The sequence below is a fragment of the Triturus cristatus genome, chromosome 2_2 (genome assembly GCF_964204655.1).
Source record: "Triturus cristatus chromosome 2_2, aTriCri1.1, whole genome shotgun sequence".
Lineage (NCBI taxonomy): Eukaryota > Metazoa > Chordata > Amphibia > Caudata > Salamandridae > Triturus > Triturus cristatus.
In genome coordinates, this window is record NC_140582.1 from 1232036933 (window position 1) to 1232060963 (window position 24031).

Consider the following 24031-nt stretch of genomic DNA (forward strand, 5'->3'; position numbering starts at 1 on the left):
GGTGGACATTCATTTTCCGTGCCTCCTGGTCACTCCAGTGTTGCATAGACTCTGTCCCCTCTGCTTGCAGGTACCTTTCATCTTGAATCCACCTTTAGTTCCACCGGACACTTTCACCTTCCTCGCCAGCTGCATCTTTCTGAAGTTCTTCACTGTGGTCTACATCACTTCGCACCTATGCATCCGGCTTCCCTGGTGTAGGTATCCTGGTTCCTGGGGTATCCACAGGTGGGGTGGCTCGCCAACCTTCCATCTGCTGGGAAATTGCAACTGCGACTTACCCTTAGACTTCTATTGAGTATGCGGTTGTGTTCCCACTCTGTACACGGCCTCTATGGGGTTCCTAGATACTCACCTTGGGTGGCTCCTTGGGTCCCCAACTCTTCTACCTCTTCTGAGTCCATCCCTGACCTAAGTTGTGGTTCGCATTCCACTATTTTAATATATGGTTTGGTCTCCCCCTGGAGACCACTGTGTATTCTGTGCTATTTACAGTTCAGGGGACAAAGTATTGTGTATATTGTGGTTGTATCTCTGGGTAGGAGATACTGCAACATGTTTGTGAGTGTTAATTATAAATACATATTTTTATAACCACACTGTGTGGTTCTTTTTCACTTAACTTATACCACAAGATGAAGTGCTGGGTAAACAAGCTGCTTTATACTCCTGGACTAAGCCTGAAGGCTGCTCTCCACAGCTACCACTTCTGTAGCTTTCCAAGGTTGTCTGCGACCTCTTAAATCACCATAAGGGTTGTCTGGATTGGTGCAGGTTTCGTGTCATCTATGCTCCGAAATCGAGCGACACTTCTTCAGGACCTAGGGTAGGTAAAGGTGAATCCCAATGGAGAGCACCAAACAGAAGGAACATCCAAAATAGGATGGTGTGATTAGAACGGAGGTAGATCCCAAGGCGGGACTCCACCTTGCCTCACCACCTAACTTGGTGGATAGTACCACTACATGGAAGGAGGGGGAAGTTGGCCCAAGAGTTAAAGGATAACCAACGATATCGAGGAGGGCAATGCCTGCTCTTCTGAGACCTCGCCCGCTTCCGGATCTTGATTCGGAAGCGGGTGAGGTCTCGGAAGAGAAGGCATTACCCTCCTCGATATCGTTGGTTATCCTTTCCACCAAGGAGGGTGGAGAGGCAAGGTGGAGTCTCGCTTTGGGATCTACCTCCGTTCTAATCACACCATCCTATTTTGGATGTTCCTTCTGTTTGGTGCTCTCCATTTGGGTTCACCTTTACCTACCCTAGGTCCTGAAGAAGTGTTGCTCGATTTCGGAGCATAGATGACACGAAACATGTCGACCTTATAAACTCACTGTTTTTACTCAGTCCCAGTTCTATTTTTTTAATTAAAATATTCTTAGATCTGGAGCCTGTTTTAAAATTCACCCACTCACGTTATTATACACATAGCACCAGTTGCCCACATACACCTCTCACATACGGCAATCTCAGACCAAAAGAACTCCGCCAAAGTAGCCACCAGGCCCGTTGGACATTGCAGCGCCGGTCCGACGAAGAGCGCCCTATGATGAAGCATGACACCCTAACAGGTGTGTGAGGGCATTAAGATCTGAAATTCAGATCGCCCAGCGACAAGACTACTGGCATATAGTGACACCTTTCACATACATGCCTTAACAAAGGAACTGTTCACGCAGAGTGTTTTGTACACCATATACTAAGCCAGACTCCTACACTGTGCTCATTGGAACTTTCGGTCTCACTGCAGAGCCCACATGTGCCATCTGGCATTATTCACCAGCAGGATGCAAGAGGCCATGAGGCCCAGCAGCCTCAGAGTCAGAGTCCCCGAGATCCAGGATAGAGGCTGAAACATCGGTATCATAGCCTGAATATCCGGGACTCGCCACTCAGGAGGATAAGCCCAAAACTGCACTGTGATCAGAACAGCTCCAATGAAAGGGAACGTTTAAGAGGGAGTCGGTGTGACTTTGGTACATTGATAGTGAACCATCGAAGACTGGAATCCCAGATCTCTGCAGATGAGTTGCAACCACCGCCATCACCTCGGTGAACACCCGAGGGGCACTGGTGAGGAAGAAGGGGAGCACAGTAAACTGAAAGTGCTCGTGGCCCACCGTGAACCGCAGGTAGCGGCGATGGGCAGGCAGAACGGGCATATGGAAATAGGTCCAGGGCAGACAGAACCTGAGCAAAAGTGAGCATCTTAAACTTTTCTTTTCTGAGGAAGTAGTTGAGGGCTCTGAGGTCAATAAAAGGATGAAGGCCTCAGTCTTTTTTGGGAACCAGAAAATAGCAGGAATAGCAACCGCAGCCTATTTCTGGCCCTGGAACCCTCTCTATAGCTCCTTTGACCGAGAGAGTCTGGACTTCCTCTCGAAACAAAGCAAAGTGATCCACCATCAGCCGATCGTATCTTGGAGGCATGGATGGAGGGGTAGACGCGAAGAGGAGGGAGTAGCCCCTTCAGACCATCTGCAAAACACACCTGTCCAAGGTGATGTCTCGTCAGTGGTGGAGGTGATGGCGTATCCCGCCTTCAAGTGAGTGCCCATGATCTGGGAGAATCAGACTAGATGGGTTTGGAAGTGGAGGGGGGATTGTGACCTGACCAGACTTCTGGCCGCCTGACCCCGAAATTTCTATCAGATACAGTTATTTAATAATTCAATATACATTAATAAGAACCAATACCTGCCACCTGAACCATTCTTAAAGCATTGGCAGCTTCAAACTGTCTGAATTGACACACTTCATTGTGATGGTTAGTAGTTGTGTAAATACAGTGGCAATGTGTGGTGCAAACTGCAGCGGCCTCCTGACGAGGGCCCTGGCACTTATTTGTTCTTTACAAATTAAGCACTCGGGAGGAGGTCATGGGGGTGTGCGTGCCAAAAAAGATAGTCGCATCGGGTGCCACCAGCTCTAAAACCGGCCCCTGTACGCACTGGAAACTGTGCTGGGCGGCCTACACTATCTTCTTATAGGCGCACACTATACACGTTTTTCTGTTGAGTACTTCAGCACAGCAAGAAGTATTGCTGAATAGCACTAGTGCCTCTGTGGAACTGCATTTAAAACACTTAGGGGAAGATTTACAAGAAATTGACGAATCTTTACTGATGTGTCAGTTTCCCTCTGCTACAATGCGAAACCCTTTGCCACCGTGGATGCACCGTATTTACAATACGGCGCACCATGGCGCAAGGACTTACAGATGCGTCAGAAATTCTGACGCATTTGTTGGCGAAAAAGTTACGCATTGCTGGAGTCATGTCGCAAGCACGTCGCAACTCCAGCAATGCACGGGGAGGCCTATTCCCACTACTCTGCGTCACTCCTTATGCCTGCTGCAAGCAGGCATAGGGTTTTGACACAGTGGCGTCCTAGAAGAGGCGCAGTGAAATCTTGTCAATTTCACTGCGTCACTTCTATGAGGCTTTCGTTTGTGGGAATGCCCACCCTGCATACATTACAGCTGATGCAGCTATAACGTGACGCAGGGCTTTACAAAGTGATGCATCTCCCTAGATGTGTCACATTGTCAATTGGCTGCATTGTTTACGCCGCCGCTGCGTCACAAAAGTAATGCAACAGCGGCGCAAAAGTATTGCAAGGGGCTTGTAAATCTGCCTCAAGGTTTATATATTTTTTATATGTAATTTAAATAATGGAGAAACATCCCTCCCTCTCTGGTTGCTTTCTGGGTCTTGTAGACTAGTAAAGCATCTTCCGTGCGGAGAGGATGGAGAGATCCGGTGTGTCCCACACCACCGTGCATGCTCCCTGTCGACTGCAGGGCTGCGGGCAATCTAATGGACTGAAAGCTGGTGTTTAGCGCCGCCCTCTGGCCAATCCTAAGTACTGCAAGCAATTGAAAAAGCTGAAGCCTTTCCTATCTAGCGCGCAAGGGCAAGTTTAGGAGATTCGGACAGACGCTTGTACAGAGAAGGACAAATAGGTCAGAGCCAGGAGCGAGAGTGCGTCATCCCGGCCAACTGCGAGAAGAAACTCGCCCCGCACAGGGACCAGAGAGAAAGGACTGTATTCACGGGGCGGCGCGAGGATTGGACGAGAAAGTAAACACTGTCTATAGTTAAGACACCGGAGCGCAGAGGAGTGTGTCAGTGCAAACACCAGAGAGGCGACAGGTGTGATGGGTGACATGGAGCGAAGGTGATATTAATTGGTAGATTGAAAATTGTAAAGTTCTGTCTGCAGGAATTGAGGATTTACCAAACATAGAATGAAGGGAGGACATGTGGGGTGTGCCAGAGGAAGACAGGGGCACTGAGAGGGTTTGTGCCCTTTTCAGAAGGGGCTCTTAATGTTGTAGCAACAGCTTTGTCACCACAAATGCTAACACCGCTCCAGCACTTTCAGATATACATTGAAAGTAGCAGTGCGCAGAAAGTGCAAACATTGCTGACACAAACGGACCACTCCTGAAGCCTGACACTCCCCTACAGGCCAAAACACCCCCCAAAACACGAACCGGACTCTTCTCTGCCATGGGAACATTTGGAAAGTCATGCAATGGTCCAAATGTAGGGTTTGTGGGCATTTCTAGGCGAGCCACCATGCAAACTAGGCGAACACCTGTAAACTTGGATATATTAACATATCCCGTTGTGGCTCCCTCCGCCCCCTGGAGACCAGCGCTCAGGCTCCTGCCAAAGGGAGGGGGCGATGGGATCAAAGGATGGGAATGGAACACCCCACATTTGAAAGGGAACAAACAAGAAAGATGTTGACCAAGGAGAGGGTCTGCTGTCACTTCTGCATCTCCAGTCTGACGGTGCCCTGGCTGCCGCTGTGCGGAGTGAGGGACGCGTCAGACACCTGTTTGCTGGTCATGATGGCTTTGTAAATGGTGCGGCTGGTTTCAGAGACAGTGGGGGCTGGTAGCGGGGTTCCATCACGCTGCGGGTGACGGGCTCATGTTGCTTCAGACCACCGGCCTCTTCGTGGGGGGAATGGTTTCACTGTATTCAGCAGAGGAAGCCGCCACCAGCCTATCTGGCATTTCCTGGTAACGTGTGTCTTGAAGGTGAGGTCGATGTCCAGGGTCAGTGCGAGTGACCGGGCACTGAGTGAAAGTTAAGGTAAGAAGCCGTTCAGGTTGGTGTAAATGAGCCTGGTTTTTATTCGTTGTTGCTTGTTGCTCTTGACAACTCGTACAAATTCTGGGGCAGATTTAAAAGCCCCTTGCAACACATTTACGCTGCCGTTGCGTCACTTCTGTGATGCAGCGGTGGCGTAAACCATGCGCCATGTTGCGCCTTATTTACAACGTGACGCATCTAGGGAGATGCGTCACGTTGTAAAGTCCTGCGCCACATTAAACCTGCGTCAGGTTTAATGTATGCAGGGTGGGCGTTCTGTCGGAAAAAGCCTTGGAAAAGTGACGCAATGAAATCTACAAGATTTCACGGAGTCACTTTTCCGACGCCGCTGCGTCAAAACCCTGCTCCTGCTTGAAGCAGGCGTAAGGCGTGACGAAGCATGTTAGGTATGGGCAGCCCCTGAGCATTGCTGGAGTTGCGTCGCACTTGCGACACGACTCCAGCAATGCGCCGCCCATACGCCATCAGATGCGTCACGCATCTGTTTATCCTTGCACCACGATGCACCTGTGGTGGCGCAAGGGTAAACTTGCGTGACGCATCTTACCTGGCGCATCCCTGCTGATATGCAGGGATGCGCCAGTCCTCGTAAATCTGCCCCTCTGTTTTTGTGGTGTTGTTCATCTAACTACCAAAAGAGTACTTCCATCACAGTGTTTACCCCACCACCCCTCCCCTCTACAATCACAGATGATTGGCAAGAAAGTTCCTAATCCCTCATTTCACACTCTCAGCACCACAACTCGCTCCTCCACCCTCCCGACACCATTACTCATGAAACACCACAATTGCATACACCTTTTGATGTATCATTCCTCAAAGTATGGCAGCCGTACTTAGCAACCGCTAGTCCTTCCTCAGTTTCTCCTCACTGACCTATTGTTCTCCACCTTGCATGTGAAGCCTCGTGCATTCTCTGAAATGGTTTGGAATGAGATGAGCCTGAAGTGTGCAGGCAGCCAACGCGCGCCTCTAGTGCGCCTTGAAGATTCCTGTCATCACAGGTAGCGCATGATGGTGCTTGGCTCTATCTCTCGCAGTGTCAATGGTTTCTTTTGCAGCGTCGAGTCACGACTCAGGCGGGGTTTGAAGCGAGTGCTTCTGAGTCAGCCAGGGCCCAGCATCTCTGAAGGAGCTGGTCCATGGGGCTTGGAGCATCAACTCCCAGCAACAGCCACCCTGGAAGAAAGCAAATAAGGGCTGAATGAGCTCCACGCTCTCTCTGTCTAACGGCTCCCCTGCTGGCATCATAGTCGGTTGAGGAGCTCCAGGGAGCCGGACCACACTGCCCATATCGATGATCAGCCTTCCCACCTGTCAGCATCCAACCCACTTCCAGACAGCATTGCACCCTATCACCACTCAGCTTTCCTGCCAAAAATTCCACCTCTCTCTGGAAGCCGTAGGGCAGAACGAGTACATGCTGTAAGACAGGTAACTGGCCTGGGAGGGCTGCGGCTGCAAACTCCATTACCTCCCTTCCTCCAGGCTCACCCATGGTCAGACAGAAGGTTGGAGCCACTTGAGTGCCTTGAGACCCTCACGGGTGAGTAGCCGCTCTTTATAAGCCCCTGATTGACTGAGCCACTGCGGCCTCTATTTACTGAAGCCCCCTCCATTCCCCGAAGATGAAGAGCTGGAGAAGAGCCGGGGATCTCTCAGGCTCATGTGAACACAGCAGCAAATTATTCCCAGTTGTGTTGCTGTGTTCAGGGGTCCCTGTTTATGGCAACAGATAAAAGATGTACCTGCAAGGAGGCTTTTGGGGGGTGGCAGAGGTGGTGGTGGCACAGAGCTCGACACAACCAGCACAAGCAGTTTAAAAGGGCATCTGGACTCATACCAGAAGACACCACATATAGGACAAAGCCCCCTTCTATTCACACTTCCAAAGTCGTGTCCAATGATTTGAGACGTAGAGTGAACTGACTATGTAGCATTTTTGGTTTCTCTATTGATGATAGATGTAAAAGTGACTCAAAGCCTCCTCACCCTTTGAGCTATGAGAGAGATTGTGAAGTGCTTATACGGGGGACATAGCCTGATAGGTCGGGCTGAACTGCTCCTATTGGAGCAGGGTCAAGACTGGTTTGCCTATGGCTGGACCTTAACAGAAGTGAGCAAAAGACAGAGGAGTTAGAATACGTCCCCAAACATTCGTCATGGTTAGACGTAGTGCAAGCATTCCTCTCATCACCTTTTGCGTGTTTGATGTACCGCCCTAAGTGGCCAAGACTATGCCCAGACGTGGGTCCCATGTTCAGTGTGTCACTGGAACCAAGCTTCACCTGTCTGATGATCCCCAACCAGAGCTAAACTGGTCTCTGGTGTTTGCGTTCTGGTTCAGTGAGGACCTGGCCTTGCACCTCAGGCTGGATTTTTTATATTGGAACAGGGTGTCACTATCCTAGAAACATTTACACCACTGCCCTGCTATACACTAGATGTTAGACCTGGCATCATTGGTGTGGGTTTCCCCCGTATTTTTTGCCTTTGCCTCCTGTATTTTTACCTTGTGATGGATTTGGTTTTGCTTGTCTAGATGCTGTGGGCACTTTGCCACTGCTGTTCAGTGCCAAAGCTCAAGTGCTCTCTTTGTAAAACTGTTGTTATGGATTGGTGATTCCAAGATTTGCATATTTAATTTACTAGTCAACTCCTAGTACAGTGCACAGTGTGTGCCCAGTGCCTGTAAACCAAATGCTGCTAGTAGGCTTGCAGCACTGATTATGCCACCTACACAAGGAGCCTTGCAACAAGGTCTCAGGCCTGCCATTGCGGTGCCTGTGTGCAGTCTAGTACTGCCATGTCAACCTGGAAAGTGCACTCACTTGCCAGGCCCTAACCTTCACTTGTATTACATGTGAGTCACCCCTAAGGTAGGCCCAAGGTATCTCTGTGGGTAGGGTGCAGTGTATGTGAAATGTAGGGAATGCCCTGATGTGTGTGGCATGTCCTGATAGTGAAATACTGCCAATTTTGTTTTTCATTATTGTAAGGCTCTCTGTCCCATAGGATAGAATGGGGAGTATGCTCATAACATCTTATGAGTATTACTGCCCATGGGAACAAGATAGGAAAATAAAGTTTGATATGCCTGAACTCAGAATGTTAAGATACATGTTTTAGTGAGGGTGGTTTTTACATTTTGGGTTTGGAAATACAAGTTTTAAGAAAGTAGGTATTGTCTTGCCTAACCATCCAGTGCGACTCTGCTAGGTTGTGTATTGACTGTCTGGCTTTGGAGTGACAGGGGCTGGGGATGTGCCTTCTGTTCAGACAGCCTCTTGGGTTAGGTGTGTCCTGCCTTTCCAGGGAGAGTCAGGGCTGGGCTGAATAGACCTGGGCTGCAATCAGAGTAGGGGAGGAGATTTATTTCACACCTGAATGGGCTTGTTCTGCCTTGAACAATGCTGTCTCCACCTCCTGCCAGGAAGCTGCACCAGAGAGGACAGAACTGGTTTGGCTGGGTAAGGTGCTTCTCTCTGCCACAGAGAACAAAGGATATTGTATTATGAAGAAAGGGGCCCAGACCCCAGACTTTTATATCACTTCTGGGAATCAAGCGGAACCTTTGCCAAGGAGAAGAGCTGGATAAATTGAGGAGGAATTCTGCCCCTGTGCTGTTTGCTGTCTGGGGTTGGCCTGCAGTGGCAACTATCTGCCAAGGAAAGGAAAAGGACTTTGCTGTGTGCTGTTTCCTCTGCTTGAGGAAGCTCTCCAAAGGCTAGAAATGGAGCTTGCCTCCTGTTCTGAAGTTTCAGGGACACAAAGACGTTACCCCCAGTCCCACCCGAACTCATTTGCTGGGAGTTCTGACCTGCTGAGAGGTGCCTGGCTGTGTTCTGGACCTGTGGAGGTTATTTTGGGACTGGAAAGTTCAAAAGGAGTGTGAAAATCGGTGCAGCGCCTGTTTCCGACGCATCGCAGCGCTGCAAGAAGAATTTTTCAACGCATCACTGCCACCGAAGAATCGACGCAGCGCCTGCTTGCAGCTGAAGTGTCTGCTGTGTGACGAATCCTGTGCACCGATCTGAGACGTCTAAGATCGCCGCACTGAGTCTGATGCAGGCCCTGTTGGAGAAGAACCGATGCATCAAGGGGACGCATTAGAACTCATCGCAGCACATCCTGGGTCTTCACGCATAGCATCGTACCAGATCGTCGCACATTGTATCGAAGCGTCAAGTCTGTCCCATCGTTGGGGGACGCAGGAAGAAACTGAAGCATCACTTCCAAAAGCAGTAAGAAACCAACGCATCACCTCCTCTCTGGTAAGGAACTGGTGCATCACCTCCCCTGCGCAGAGGTAAGGATCTGACGCATCACCTCCACCGGATCAAGGAACCGATGCATCACCTTCCCTGTGTGTAAGGATCTGACTCATCACCTTCCCTGTGTCCCTTTGTGCTTGCCTTTATCGATGCAACCAAGGTACTTTGTGTAAAAGTGTTGCATCCCACATTTTCTTGGAACAGAACTGTTTCTACCTTTTAAGAATCATATTTTTAGTACTGTCTTGTGGATTTTTGTCGTTTTGGTCTTGTTTGGTTTAGATAAAGATTACTTATTTTTCTAAAGTGGTGTTGTCACTGGATTACTGTATGTGTTCACAAATGCTTTACACACTGCCTCTGTGATAAGCCTGTCTGCTCGTGCCAAGCTATCAAGGGGGGAGCAGGGGTAATTTTTGGAGTGTACCCCCTTACCCCGACTAGGAAGTAGGGTCCCTACTTGGACAAAGGTGCAAACCCTTGCCAACCAGAGACCCCCATTTCTAACACTAGAAGAGAACAGAAAGAAGCTTTTTGTAAAATATAGTGTCACAGGAAGAAATAGGCAAGAATGGCAAAATAATGTTAAGCAGGATAAAAGAGGAGGCTTTACAGAATTTAGCACATATACACACCAGCCTACAGGTTATGGCACAGACCAGGCTTCAGAATAATAATTTAAGTTTCAAACCTTAATTTAATTCAGTTAAATAAACTAAGGCAGAGTTGGAATCATCACACAGCGTCTGCACAGCGTCTGCAGTGCTCTGTGGAAACAAAACCGATGAGTCATCTTCAAGGAGATGTGGGAGCTTATTTACAAGTCCCTTGCACCAATTTTGCTTCACATTTAATATGGAAAAAGTGGCGCAAAAGTGGTGCAAGTGGCTTGTAAATCTGCCCTGTCATATTTTAGTTCTGGATATTGAAGACAGGCGATAAATAACTTTGTTTTCACAGAGCTAAGTTAGCTCTGAGGCACATTGTCAATCATTCTTTTCCTATTTTGATTCTGATTTTCCCAAATAATAACTCTTTGTTACCATTGAAAGTTTTATTTGTTTCTGCTGCTCCTCCTGTGTGGTAGATTAGTGTTTATTTCACCATGTTATAAATTCATTTCTAAAATGAAAGTGATATGCATTTGCACAGACTATGTTTATTATTGACCTTTTAGGAGCATTATTTAAAAGACATCAGATGTTAGAAAATCCCATTCTGAGCTAGATAACACATTCTGACAGGCATTCCAATAGGGTTCAATTAATATAAACTTGCATCTGAATATTTAATCTGATTCTAATTAGAAATCTTACCATATTTTGTGTGTATGTTACAGCTTCCAAGGTGGTTGTCATTGAGATGTCCTGCGTGAGCCACAATCAGAAGTACATCAGATTCAGCTATGCTGCCAGCACATGGTTCTCTCCCGCCCCCCCCCCAGAGTGTCCTTTAGTTAATGTCTTTATTTTGAGTGAAGTGCTGGAGCCTCTGGGAGGAGAGTGGGGGTATTTGTGCTTTTTTTGTGATACTCCTGCAGAGGTGAACCCGGAGAACCGTGACACAGGGCCAAGACTGGTAGGTTCCAACCTGAGGGGGCGCCCGATTGATTGGCAGTAGTTAGACATATTGCAAGCATTCCTCCCGTCACCTTTTGAGTGTTTGATCTACAGAATAATGACACCAGTGTGGGCCTGGGCTCATAAATGGCTGTACATTGAGACCGGTCACCGGGACGGATTCTAAATAATGCAAAGAAGCTCTTTCCAAATCGGATGTGGAATTCAAAGCAGTGCGGTGCCATGCAGGGAAATACTACTCAACAGCAACGATTCGATACAATGCAACCCCATGGATTACAGCTGTACTACGCAATGCAAGCATTCTATGCATTGCAACCCCATGGATTACAGCTGTACTACGCAATGCAAGCATTCTATGCAATGCAACCCCATGGATTACAGCTGTACGACTCAAGGCAACGATTCTATACAATGCAATCCCATGGATTACAGCTGTACGACTCAAGGCAATGATTCTATACAATGCAACCCCATGGATTACAGCTGTACTACGCAATGCAAGCATTCTATGCAATGCAACCCCATGGATTACAATAGTGCTATGCAATGCAAGCATTCTATGCAATGCAACCCCATGGATTACAGCTGTACGACTCAAGGCAATGATTCTATACAATGCAACCCCATGGATTACAGCTGTACTACTCAAGGCAACGATTCTATACAATGCAACCCCATGGATTACAGCTGTGCTACTCAAGGCAACGATTCTATACAATGCAACCCCATGGATTACAGCTGTACTACACAATGCAAGCATTCTATGCAATGTAACCCCATGGATTACAGCTGTGCTACACAATGCAACGATTCTATGCGATGCAACCCCATGGATTACAGCTGTGCTACTCAAGGCAACAATTCTATACAATGCAACCCCATGGATTACAGCTGTGCTACACAATGCAAGCATTCTATGCAATGCATCCCCATGGATTACAGTTGTACGACTCAAGGCAACAATTCTATACAATGCAACCCCATGGATTACAGCTGTACTACTCAAGGCAACGATTCTATACAATGCAACCCCATGGATTACAGCTGTACTACGCAATACAAGCATTCCATGCAATGCAACCCCATGGATTACAGCAGTACTACGCAATGCAAGCATTCTATGCAATGGAACCGCATGGATTACAGTTGTACTACACAATGCAAGCATTCTATGCAATGCAACCCCATGGATTACAGCTGTACTACGCAATGCAAGCATTCTATGCAATGCAACCCCATGGATTACAGCTGTACTACGCAATGCAAGCATTCTATGCAATGCAACCCCATGGATTACAGCTGTACTACTCAAGGCAACGATTCTATACAATGCAACCCCATAGATTACAGCTGTACTATTCAAGGCAACGATTCTATACAATGCAACCCCATGGATTACAGCAGTACTACGCAATGCAAGCATTCTATGCAATGGAACCGCATGGATTACAGCAGTGCTACGCAATGCAAGCATTCTATGCAATGCAAACCCATGGATTACAGCTGTACTCCGCAATGCAATCATTCTATGCAATGCAACCCCATGGATTACAGCTGTACTTGAAGAACCGGGCTCATTAAGCCTGGCGGCGCAGGGTACGCCTGAAATCTTCTGAGTTCGCCTTCCAAATTACAGAGACACGGAACACTCTGTCTGGCATAGGAACTTCAATTTATTAGCTGCAGCTAGGTACAGTTGTCCTAGAAGTACATCCGTGGTAGGTTCTCAGGAGACTGCCACTTCAATCCGTGGCTCACAGTCTTTTGTAGCGCTTGAATCCCCTAAAGCAACAACCCCCACAATGTGCAATAAAAATACAAATCATCCACAAGAAAACATTCTTTGTACAAGATACAGGATAATGAGTAATAGAAATTCCTTCCCTAAAGTCGTGTTCTTTACCCGACCCTATAGGTCAGGTGGCATAGCCATTCCTTGGTTAAATTAATTTACGACAGGACATGTTTGCGTGTTGAAGATGGTGATTCGTAAAACAACTGGAGAGGCCGAGAACGGTCACCAAAAGTCAATAGATGGTTATCTGGGGGATTAGTTGCTTCGAGCCGGGTCTCAGAATGGACTTAGCTCAGGGAAACAGGAAAGGTCGTGTAATATGTGCTACAGTATAGAACGTGAAAGAAACGCTATGAATGTTGAAGGGGCCTGAGTGAGGGCAACAGCGTAATGGTGTTACAAGCAAAGATGGGGCCGTATTTGAATTTCCTCAGACCCTCCTTTTGCCATTACTCAGGCAAAGAAGCCAGAGGCTGTTTTTAATCTGAATCGACTTCAATAGCCATGAAATCTACAAGCTGTTGTTGCAGCATTACCTTTGTGTCCGCTGCTTTCTGTGCCACCGGATTTGGAACACACAGGGTGGCACAGAGCCCGCATACAGCTGGACCACATTGTAGGCAAAGGCAACATGAGAAGAGAATAGCCAAAGTCGCTCCGACAAAGGTAAGAATCTTCCATCCCCATGTAGACAGTAGTCCCCCAAACCATCCCATCAGAGACCAATTCCCTTCATCCTGGTGAACGGACTCAGCGATCTTATGTAGCTTAGAGATGGCTTGGTATACTGTAGGGGCGTTGTCTGGAATAAAAATGCAACAGCTAGATCTGATCAATCTGCATACGCCCCCACGGTCAATACCATCCTGTTCTGAAGCGTGACAAGGCGGTCAGCAGCGAGTTCTGCAGTGATGTTACTCAAAGCTCCAGCTGTTTCATTGACAGTGGCTTCTACAACTCGAATTAGTTGTTTTATGTCTCTACTGTTGGCTATTGAGCCCCAGAATGGAAGGAGTCCTTTCAAGACATCCCCGACTTCTTGTCCTGACGTATTCTGGCCAGACGCCACCCCTCTTTTCTGTAAATGATGCTTGGCATCTGCTATATATGTAGGGGGCAACAACCAAGCGATATAACAAGTGCCTCTCCAATTACCAGGTAGAGAAGTGTAAGCCTTATTTCCACACACAAAGTATGTATTACGTGAGGGAACCATGCGAGGCCAATCTGTCCCATTCAATGTCACAATATGTTGGCAATTGCTTGTACCTTTATATTCTAACCCTCCTTTCCTAATACAGAATGGTGCTTGTCCAGGTACCACTAGAAAAGTTTGTCCTTTTCGGGAGGTTCTATTAGAGGGCAGAAAATATAAATCCGTAGATTTGGTTTGGCGATCAGCATATTCTGACTTCTCACTATCCGTCCCATATATCCTTTTTCTGTCCCGCCAACATAAATGGTATAGATGTACTCCCAAGCTCCTTACTTCTCGAGTATCCCCATCTCCAGAAAATACCCAACTGGCGCTCAATTCCCACCATGCACTACAAGAGCCATTAAATGAAAAAGGAAGGGTAATGTATGGCATTCCAGTATTCACAGAACTTGGCAGAAGACCAAAAACCCAACAGTTCGTCGCATTAGTGGCCAATTGATGTTGGTGTAGCATGGAAACAAATGTGTTGTTGCGGAATTCACTCCTTCTTGACTCAACATGAGGTGGTAGAGTGCCATGTGTATGCATTTCAACCGTAACTTTGGGAGTAGGCTGTGTAAAAACTACGTGTAGTCCCCATCCTATACAATACAATATAAGACATATCAAAATCAATATTATTAAAACCACTATAAAACGATTATGCAGTAATTTACAATGCTTTGTGCTCATTGTTTGTATTTTGTCCATTCCCTTGTTAACAGTCATTTCCAGCTCTAAATATTGCCCGTGACGGGAGGTTGCTTCACTCAGCTGTGATTGTCTGTAGTTCTTTATACTTTCCTACAAGTCCCACAGGCCTAGAGCCACATCTTGGGTCACAATTCTGAGACTTACCATCACGGCCCTGCAATCATGTGGAAATCGGGATAAAGACAAAGTCAATGAAGCACTATCGAGGTATTTCTGTTCAGTCTGGGCCTCAAATCTTGGAAAAGGAGATGTGGTTTAGTAGTATCCAATTTCACTGCCGGTGGTATAGCTGTCTGGAGGACCTCGTCGTCGTCTTGTCCTGCTCCGGCAATGTCTAGGCGTGCATCGCTGAATAGTCCAAATCTTGGTGTTCTTCCGGTTTCAGAGTCACTAATTCGTTTATGAACCCATTGATCATAAGGCAATGGTAGGGGCACTTTCTTGCAATGTACCCCATGTACCCAGTTCTTTTTGCCGACCACCTTTACTGCAGTACGCGTCGTCAGTAGTACCTGACGAGGTTCTCTCCAGCGAGGTTCCAAGTTCTTTGACCTCTGGAAGTTTTTGACGCAGACCCAGTCTCCCGGCCGTAAGGTGTGACCAGGATCCGTTGAAGCCTGGGGCAAAGTATCTTGTACCTGTTGGTGAAGGACACGTAACTTAGTGGTTAGATCATGTAAATAGTCAATCAACAATGGATGCTCTATCTCTGAGTATTTCTTTGGCCTTGGGACTCTCCAAACATTTGCAGGGCGTCCAAAGACAACCTCATAAGGACTAAGTCCCATACGGGAATGGGTGGTTGTTCTGGTGGATAAGAGAGCCAAGGGCAAGGCATCAGGCCAGGCAAGACCCGTGCTGGCTTGTATTTTCGCCAGTTTAAGCTTAAGGGTGCCATTATAGCATTCCACCAAACCTGCTGACTGAGGATGGTTTGCTGCGTGGAATTTTTGCTGAATGCCAAGGCCTGTACATACTTTCTGCATGATCTGACCCACAAATTCACTTCCGTTGTCACTCCAAATAATTCTCGGTAACCGAAATCTTGGCAGAAACTCCTTCAAAAGGACTTTTGCCGTGGATAGAGCAGTATTATCTTTCAGGGGATAGGCCTCTACCCATCGGGAGAAGGCACGTACCACAACAAGAACATACTTCAGATTGTTACATCGTTCCATGTGGATGTAATCTATTTGTAAAACCTCAAAAGGGTAAGTTGGGGGAGCAAAGTGTCCTGCTGGTGTTGGTGTTCCCTTCCCCGGGTTATGCATCAAGCATACAATACAATGCTTAACCAGATTGTCTGCACATTTAGGGATCCCCACATTCTTCCATTCCGGAGCCAGAAGCTTGCATATACCTTTAGCGCTAATATGGGCTGGACCATGTGCCATGGTAACTACTGGGAGTACATAAGCATCTGGTAACAACCAGCGTTGATGTTCTGACAAGTCTGTCCAGCACCCTGTCACATCCAATCTTCCTATACTTTCTTTCCACGTACTCAATTCTTTCTCTGTGGCCTCTGCCTGGATCGTTTTCACACTGTCCACAGTATTCTCACACATCCCTCCTTGTGAAACCCATCTAGCAGAGCCCACAACATACATGCGGCTTGTAGTGTCTCTAGCTGTCTCTTTCGCTATGTGGTCTGCAAAAGCATTTCCTTGACCTACATCATCAGTGATCTTCTTATGTGCACTACACTTCATAATCGCTATCTGAGTGGGCAAGGTGAGTGATTCAAGGAGGTCATTTACCAATTGGCCATGCTGTATCTTAGTGCCATGGGATGTGAGAAACCCTCTTTCCTTCCACAGGCGGCCAAAACTATGGGTCACTCCAAACGCATACTGACTATCAGTATACACATTCACCCTTTTTCCTTCAGCCAACACACAAGCTCTAGTCAGTGCTATCAATTCAGCTGCCTGGGCTGAGTTATGTATAATACGCGCTGTTTCTACAACAGTGTATAAGGCAGTGACTGCATAGGCTGAGGTCGTTTCACCATTGGGAAGCTTAAAACAAGAACCGTCCACCCATAAGGTCCCATCCAGGTCCGGAAGTGGAGTATCCTTTAAATCAACTCTGCCTTTTGTCTCTTCCTCCGTGCGGAGGAAGCAGTCGTGTTGCTCCTGAGTGTCATTTTCTACTGGAATGGGCAGCAATGTTGCCGGGTTCAAGGTATTACATCGCTTAATGTGTACGGGGCTAGCCAAGAGCGTCAATTCGTACCCCGAAAGGCGTGCACTCGTGAGATGTTGGGTCTTTGTTCTATTTACGAGGGTGTCTACAGCATGCGGTACCATGACCATAAGGGTATTATCTAATACCAATCCAGCAGACTGGCGAATGGAAACTGCCGCTGCTGCTGAAGCCCTCAAACAGCTCGGTAATGCCTTGGCCACTGGATCTAACGTGGCCGAAAAATAGGCACAGGGGCGTTGCTTGTCCCCAAATTGGTGCGTTAAAACCGATAACGCGCAACCTTCTTTCTCATGAACATAGAGTGTGAAAGGCTTACTGTAATCAGGAGTACCTAACACAGGGGCAGAGCACAAGGCAGTGCGTAAATCAGTGAAACTTTTCTGACATTCCGCAGTCCATGGAAGCGGGTGTGGTGTATCTTTAAGAGTGAGTGCCAACAAGGGTTTTGCCAGGAGGGAAAAATTGGGGATCCATTGTCTACAATAAGAGGTAATACCTAAAAAGGCTCGCACCTCTTTTAGCGTACATGGAATAGGCATTTGGGCAATTGCTTGGATACGTTCTGGGGTCAATCGCCGTCCCTCCTTTGACAAGAGATGACCTAGGTAGGTAACCTCTTGGCAGCAATATTGCAATTTTGATGGTGAAACCTTGTGGTTGTGGTCAGATAAGTGGCGTAACAGTGAAATGGTAGCCTTTTTACAAGTGTCTTCAGAATCTGCTGCAACCAACAGGTCATCCACATATTGAATGAGAGTGGCCCCTTGTGGTAAACACAAAGTATCAAGCTGTGATTTCAATGCTTGACTATAAATGGAGGGGCTCTCGCAATAGCCTTGAGGAGCTCACTTGAACCGGAAGCTTCGGCCTGCTAAGGAGAATCCAAAAATATCCCTACTTTCCTCAGCAATGGGAATGCTGAAGAAAGCATTTTTGAGGTCAATGACGGAAAACCAGGAAGCTGAGGCTGGTATCATTGTCAGCAGGGCATTAATATCCGGGACAACAGGGAATTGAGGTATCACAATCTTGTTGACCTATCTGAGATCAATCACAAAACGATAGACAGGTGGCTGAGAAGGGTTGGTTCTTTAAAAACAGGCAGAACAGGGCTATTGCATACATTTCCCCTAGTCTCGTCGACCACATCGTTTTGTACCAAATCATGAACTATAGTCAAAAGAGCTTTTTCGCCGTCACTGGAAATTTTATATTGTGTAATGCGAGGAAATTTAGTATTAGGCTTGAGCGTTACAATGTAGGGAGGAATCCGCAGGAGGCCCACATCATTGGGGCCGGTGGCCCAGAGGGTGGCTGGAAGAGATTGTAATTCAGCGGGAAGCTGATCTTTAGACAAGTACATCGGTGAGGTCAATTACTTACCTAAGGTAAGACGTACACCAGAAGGGGAACAGTGTAATGTCGCATACAATCTCTTCAATAAATCCAAGCCCAACACATTTTCACCACAACCGGTTGTTAAAAGGAGCGGGGCCTCCAATTTGTAAGGACCAATTGAAATGGGCAAAGGCATGAAATTGGGTTTTGAACTGGGGCGCCAGAAAAACCTACAAAAACATTTGTACAGCCAGACAAAGGTGCCCCAGGGAGTTTAGAGTGAATCATAGAGCTCTCTGTTGCACCAATGTCAAATAGGAATGGCTCTGTAACACCTAGTGCTTCCACATCAACATAAGGCCCACTTTGGTCCACTGGAACTGATACTACTCCCGTACTTTGTCCATGGCTGTCCTAGCTAGGTTGGGAATTCTGGCTCTCATCCTCAGTATAGTAATCACTGTTGTAATAGTTGGTAGACTGAACATTTTGCTGATCAAAATAATTTGTGGAGTTTCCAGGGGGCATGGAACGTTGGTTATTAGGCGGCACACCTCGCCCTCTACCTCTTGGTGCTGACTGATAACCACCCTGGCCTCGTGACGCGGGAATACCGCTCGTGCGCTGTAACAAAACCGGGCAATTATACTTTAAATGGCCTTCTTCTTTACAGTAAGCGCATTGATTTTGGCCCAGTGGGGGTCGGGGAATGAAAGGCCCAGACCTCTGCAACTGTCTCTGGAATTGTGGAGATGGCTGATATTCACGTTGGGCAGGGCGAGGAGGATAAGCTTGTTGCAAAAGAACTTTTGTTTTCAACTCTTTGGTCTTTTTATCAAGTTTCTCTCTTTCCTCTTTATCCCTATTTTCATAATACTGGGCAGTAGCCAATATCTGGGCCGAAGAGGAGACCGCCCACGCGCTTTCGGAATTCTTCAACTTATTAGATATTTCCGGAACCAAATTTGACACAAATTTGTCTACAAACAGTCGTTGGCCACCTTCCGTGCTCATATCCTGACCACTATGATCGATGAACGTCTCCTCGAAACGAGTGAAGAAATCAGAGACGTTTTTATCCGCTTTCTGCTTACAAGCTGCTAACTTACCCCAAGTCAAATCAAGAAAGCTTTATTCGACGATTGTCATAAAAGCATACAAAATTTGTATATATACAAAATAGACAAACCATGTTAAAATAATTTAAAACAATAGATAAGGGTATTTGCAGAAAGATTGACATTTCAGGGTCTAGGAGAATTTACCCACCCAACATTTTGCTCCTAATCACCCATGCCCTTCCAAGGAACTTAGCAACAGAAATATAAACAAGTGGGATTTCAGCAGAACGCAAAATACGTACTGCCACCTTGGCATTTCTAGTACCCAACTGTCGGCACATTGATTTTAGCCAGGTCCGGCGGGGAATTGCATAGGATGGACATTGAAACAAGAAATGGTTAATAGATTCAATAGGTGCAGTACAACCAGGACAGTTAAGCACGTTAGTCCCGGCCCATCTAGATGAAAACTCTCTTACTGGGAGACTGCCAACTCTGAATTGAAAATAAAGCTTCCGGTCCAAAGGATTAGTAATGTCATCCCAAAAGGGTGCCAAAGAAATGGTATCCTTGAAATAAAAAAAAATACCAGACAATGAAAGCGGAGCTGTAGATCTGAAAACTCGGGTAGCTACCATTTCCCAGTACAAAGCCTTCAATACTTGCTTAGACGGGAAGCTAGCATTTAGTGGATCCTCCCACAGGATTTTTAAGCCCAAATCCTGAAGCGACTCATATAACCTACGGAGCCACTTGACCTTACGAAAGGTGTCCAATTTAATAATATCCATGAGGCCAAGAGCAAAGAGCCTAAGTTCAGGAGTGACCCATAAGCGCCGCCAGTATAGTATGGGGCGAAATAAGGCAATTAATGCTATTGGTCTCATACCTAGGTCATAAAACAGGGGGCAAAGGGGAGTACTCTGAGGTAGTTTAGTAAGATTTCATAAAAATCTATTTTCAGCGGTAGATAATTTGTGTACATTATCAAATCCCCACAACTCAACTCCATAGAGCGCGGCACCAACCACTTTGCCATCATACACCCGAAGTACAGGTTCAATGGGTTTAGTCAGGGATTTGGTATGTTCTTTGCTTAGCGCTCCAGAGAGTTGAGAGTGTTTAAGAGATGCCAGATCTACTTGCTTTTTCCATCCCAGATCATGTTGAATGCAAATACCTAAGTAAGTAAAATCTTGAACCTGGTCCAATGGCATATTATTCATATATATTTTGCTTTTAAAAGATTTGGACTGGTTGAAAGACATAAATTTAGATTTTAAAACATTGATTTCAAGCCCACGGGCTAAACAGAAGTCCTCAAAGATACCTAAGGAGTTCTGTAAACCACTCGGGGTTTTAGAGATAATAAGACAATCGTCGGCAAACATTAAAATAGGAATTTTCGCACCTGCCAATGAGGGGGCATCAATATTTGCATCTATTAATAATTTGGCCACGTCATTAATATACAAAGAAAATAAAGTTGGCGCAAGAACGCAGCCTTGCCTGACCCCCTTCTGGATAGGGAACTGCCTGGTCACTTGGCCAACACCACCCCATCTAATCTGCGCAAAATTATCAACATGGAGTCTAGCGATTAGGGAAATTAGAACAGCTGGCATCCCCATTTTATCTAAAACAGCCCATAGGGATGTCCGAGGGACAAGATCAAAGGCTGCCCTAAGATCAATGAAGGCAGCATATAGGCTGCCCCCCCCAGGTAAACCACCTTCCAGTAGAGCATAGCAAAATGCAGCACCTGATCAATGGTGCTTATTCTAGCTCTAAAACCAGCTTGTAAGTGGGAGAGAATTGCATTATCTAAAGCCCAATCCAGCACTTTGTTCAAGATCAGCCTGCCTAGAATTTTTTGCATGGTATCAATCAGGCTGATTGGACGATAATTTGCAGGGAGGGACTTATCCACTTTCTTGAACACCGGAATGATTTCGGCACCTTTCCAGGAAGTGGGAATCGGGGCACCTCTAGCAATCAAGTTGGCTAAAATTAAAATATAGTTTCCCCAAGATTCGCTGTTACTCAAAAAAATATCAACAGGGACTCCATCCATCCCAGGGGCCCTTCCGGGAATCTGCGACTTAAGGGCATTAACAACATCACCCAGGGTAAAAGCATCTTCCTTATAAAAGGTAAGTTGGTATTTTGAGGGGGGACACATATCTTCTTCAATGGCATATAGGGACTCGAAATGCTTGACCCAAGCATCTTGCGAAACCCAATTTTGGGGTTTATCAGGATTACCCCCAGTCCCCCATCTAAAGACAGACCAGAAACGTCTCATATCCTTTTGGGCACCTGCTTCCCGAAGATCCTGCCATCTTTGAAAATCCCACGCTCTCTTGGATTTAAAGATAGCTTGCTTGTAAGCATATCTAGCAGAGCGAACTTTAAGACTATCACCAGATTTCAGAGCGATGCCCAGGTTCGCGCGAGCATCTCTACACTCAGTGGAATACCATCGTGGTGAAGGGTCATACTTGGGCATAGATGACTTGCAGGGCCTTACGAAAATATCTTTAAGTTCTAAAAAGAAGGAATCATGGATCGACATTCCAGGTATACAATGTGATTCCAAAGGACACTGGTTATACGCAACCTCTAAGTCCTGAGTGGCGAGCTCTAAGCTATTAAAAATACGGGTTAAACATTCTTGACTTTGAACAACCTTGGCCCACTTAACATGGCGCAGATCGTTAGCAATGACTACATCTTGGTGGTGCTGTGGAGGAGAATCACTAGGGGCAATGGGGGTCACCCAAAACAAGGTAGATAGAGAGAGAGGATTATGATCACTCTCCTGTCTGTCTATAACCACCATGCCCCTCAGGGCATCCCATAGATCTAGTGATAGCAGAATGTAATCAATCCTGCTAGTGCGGGAACCACTCTTAAAAGTAATGGACCCTAATTTATCTTGTTCAGACCTGCCATTTGTTGCACGAAGCCCCTTGTTCAAACAAAGGGCATTGATCTTGTTTTATTTCTTTCTGTTTGGCCTCCTTACGCCATAGGTGAAAAGAGTCAAACATAGCCGGCCGGGCTTTTTGCTTAAACAAAGTGTTCTCCAAATTATCTAAAATATTTAGCTCAAAACTGCTGTTCTGTGGCCATCGTAAAACACCATCTTTCCTAGTATAGCGAACCCACGCCTCATTAAAAGCTATGGGGCCAATACCATGTTTAGAATATACTTCATAAGTGGGAGTTCCGGCCGGAGGAATTGGACAAGAGTCCTCCAGTCGGGAAGCCCTATCGCGATTACAACAAAACCATCTTCCAAACTTACTGAAACCAGGCATCGCTACCACAATAGTTTCTTTACAAACTTCAAGGGGTTAATTAGTCACTTTATAGTACAAAAACTGCACTCACCCCTCGGTTTCGGCTTTTGCAAAAGTCGAACAAAGACAAAGGAGTGGCCACTATACTTAACTTAACCAGATGTTTCCGTACGCCAACAGAGGTCCGTCTGATGTCTCGCGATACCAATTACCAAGGGAGCCAAAGCGTGGCCGCAGTCAGGGCAGCAGGTCTTTTCAGCCATTGGAAGGGAGAAGCCACACGGTAAAAAACCTTCGGTCCACTTACGACATGCAGGGGTCGATCACGTGGTGCGCGTCCTCCGCAATTTCCTTGCGGGGCTCCTCACGATCCTCGGGCTGGACCCACGACCTCTAGAAGCGGCCTCACAGAGGGCACCAATTGAAGAACCGGGCTCATTAAGTCTGGCGGCGCAGGGTACGCCTGAAATCTTCTGAGTTCGCCTTCCAAATTACAGAGACACGGAACACTCTGTTTGGCATAGGAACTTCAATTTATTAGCTGCAGCTAGGTACAGTTGTCCTAAAAGTACATCAGTGGTAGGTTCTCAGGAGACTGACACTTCAATCCGTGGCTCACAGTCTTTTATAGCGCTTGAATCCCCTAAAGCAACAACCCCCTCAATGTGCAATAAAAATACAAATCATCCACAAGAAAACATTCTTTGTACAAGATACAGGATAATGGGTAATAGAAATGCCTTCCCTAAGGTCTTGTTCTCTACCTGACCCTATAGGTCAGGTGGCATAGCCATTCCTAGGTTGGATTAATTTACGACAGGATGTGTTTGCGTGTTGAAGATGGTGATTCGTAAAACAACTGGGGAGGCCGAGAACGGTCACCAAGGGTCAATAGATGGTTATCTGGGGGATTAGTTGCTTCGAGCCGGGTCTCAGAATGGATTTAGCTCAGGGAAACAGGAAAGGTCGTGTAATATGTGCAACAGTATAGAACGTGAAAGAAACGCTATGAATGTTGAAGGGGCCTGAGTGAGGGCAACAGCGTAATGGTGTTACAAGCAAAGATGGGGCCGTATTTGAATTTCCTCATACTACGCAATGCAATCATTCTATGCAATGCAAACCCATGGATTGCAGCTGTACGACGCAATGCAATCAAGCATTCTATGCAATGCAACCCCATGGATTGCAGCTGTATGACGCAATGCAAGCATTCTATGCAATGCAACCCCATGGATGACAGCTGGACGACGCATTGCAAGCATTCTATGCAATGCAACCCCATGGATGACAGCTGGACGACGCAATGCAAGCATTCTATGCAATGAAACCCCATGGATTACAGCTGTACTACGCAATGCAAGCATTCTATGCAATGAAACCCCATGGATGACAGCTGGACGACGCAATGCAAGCATTCTATGCA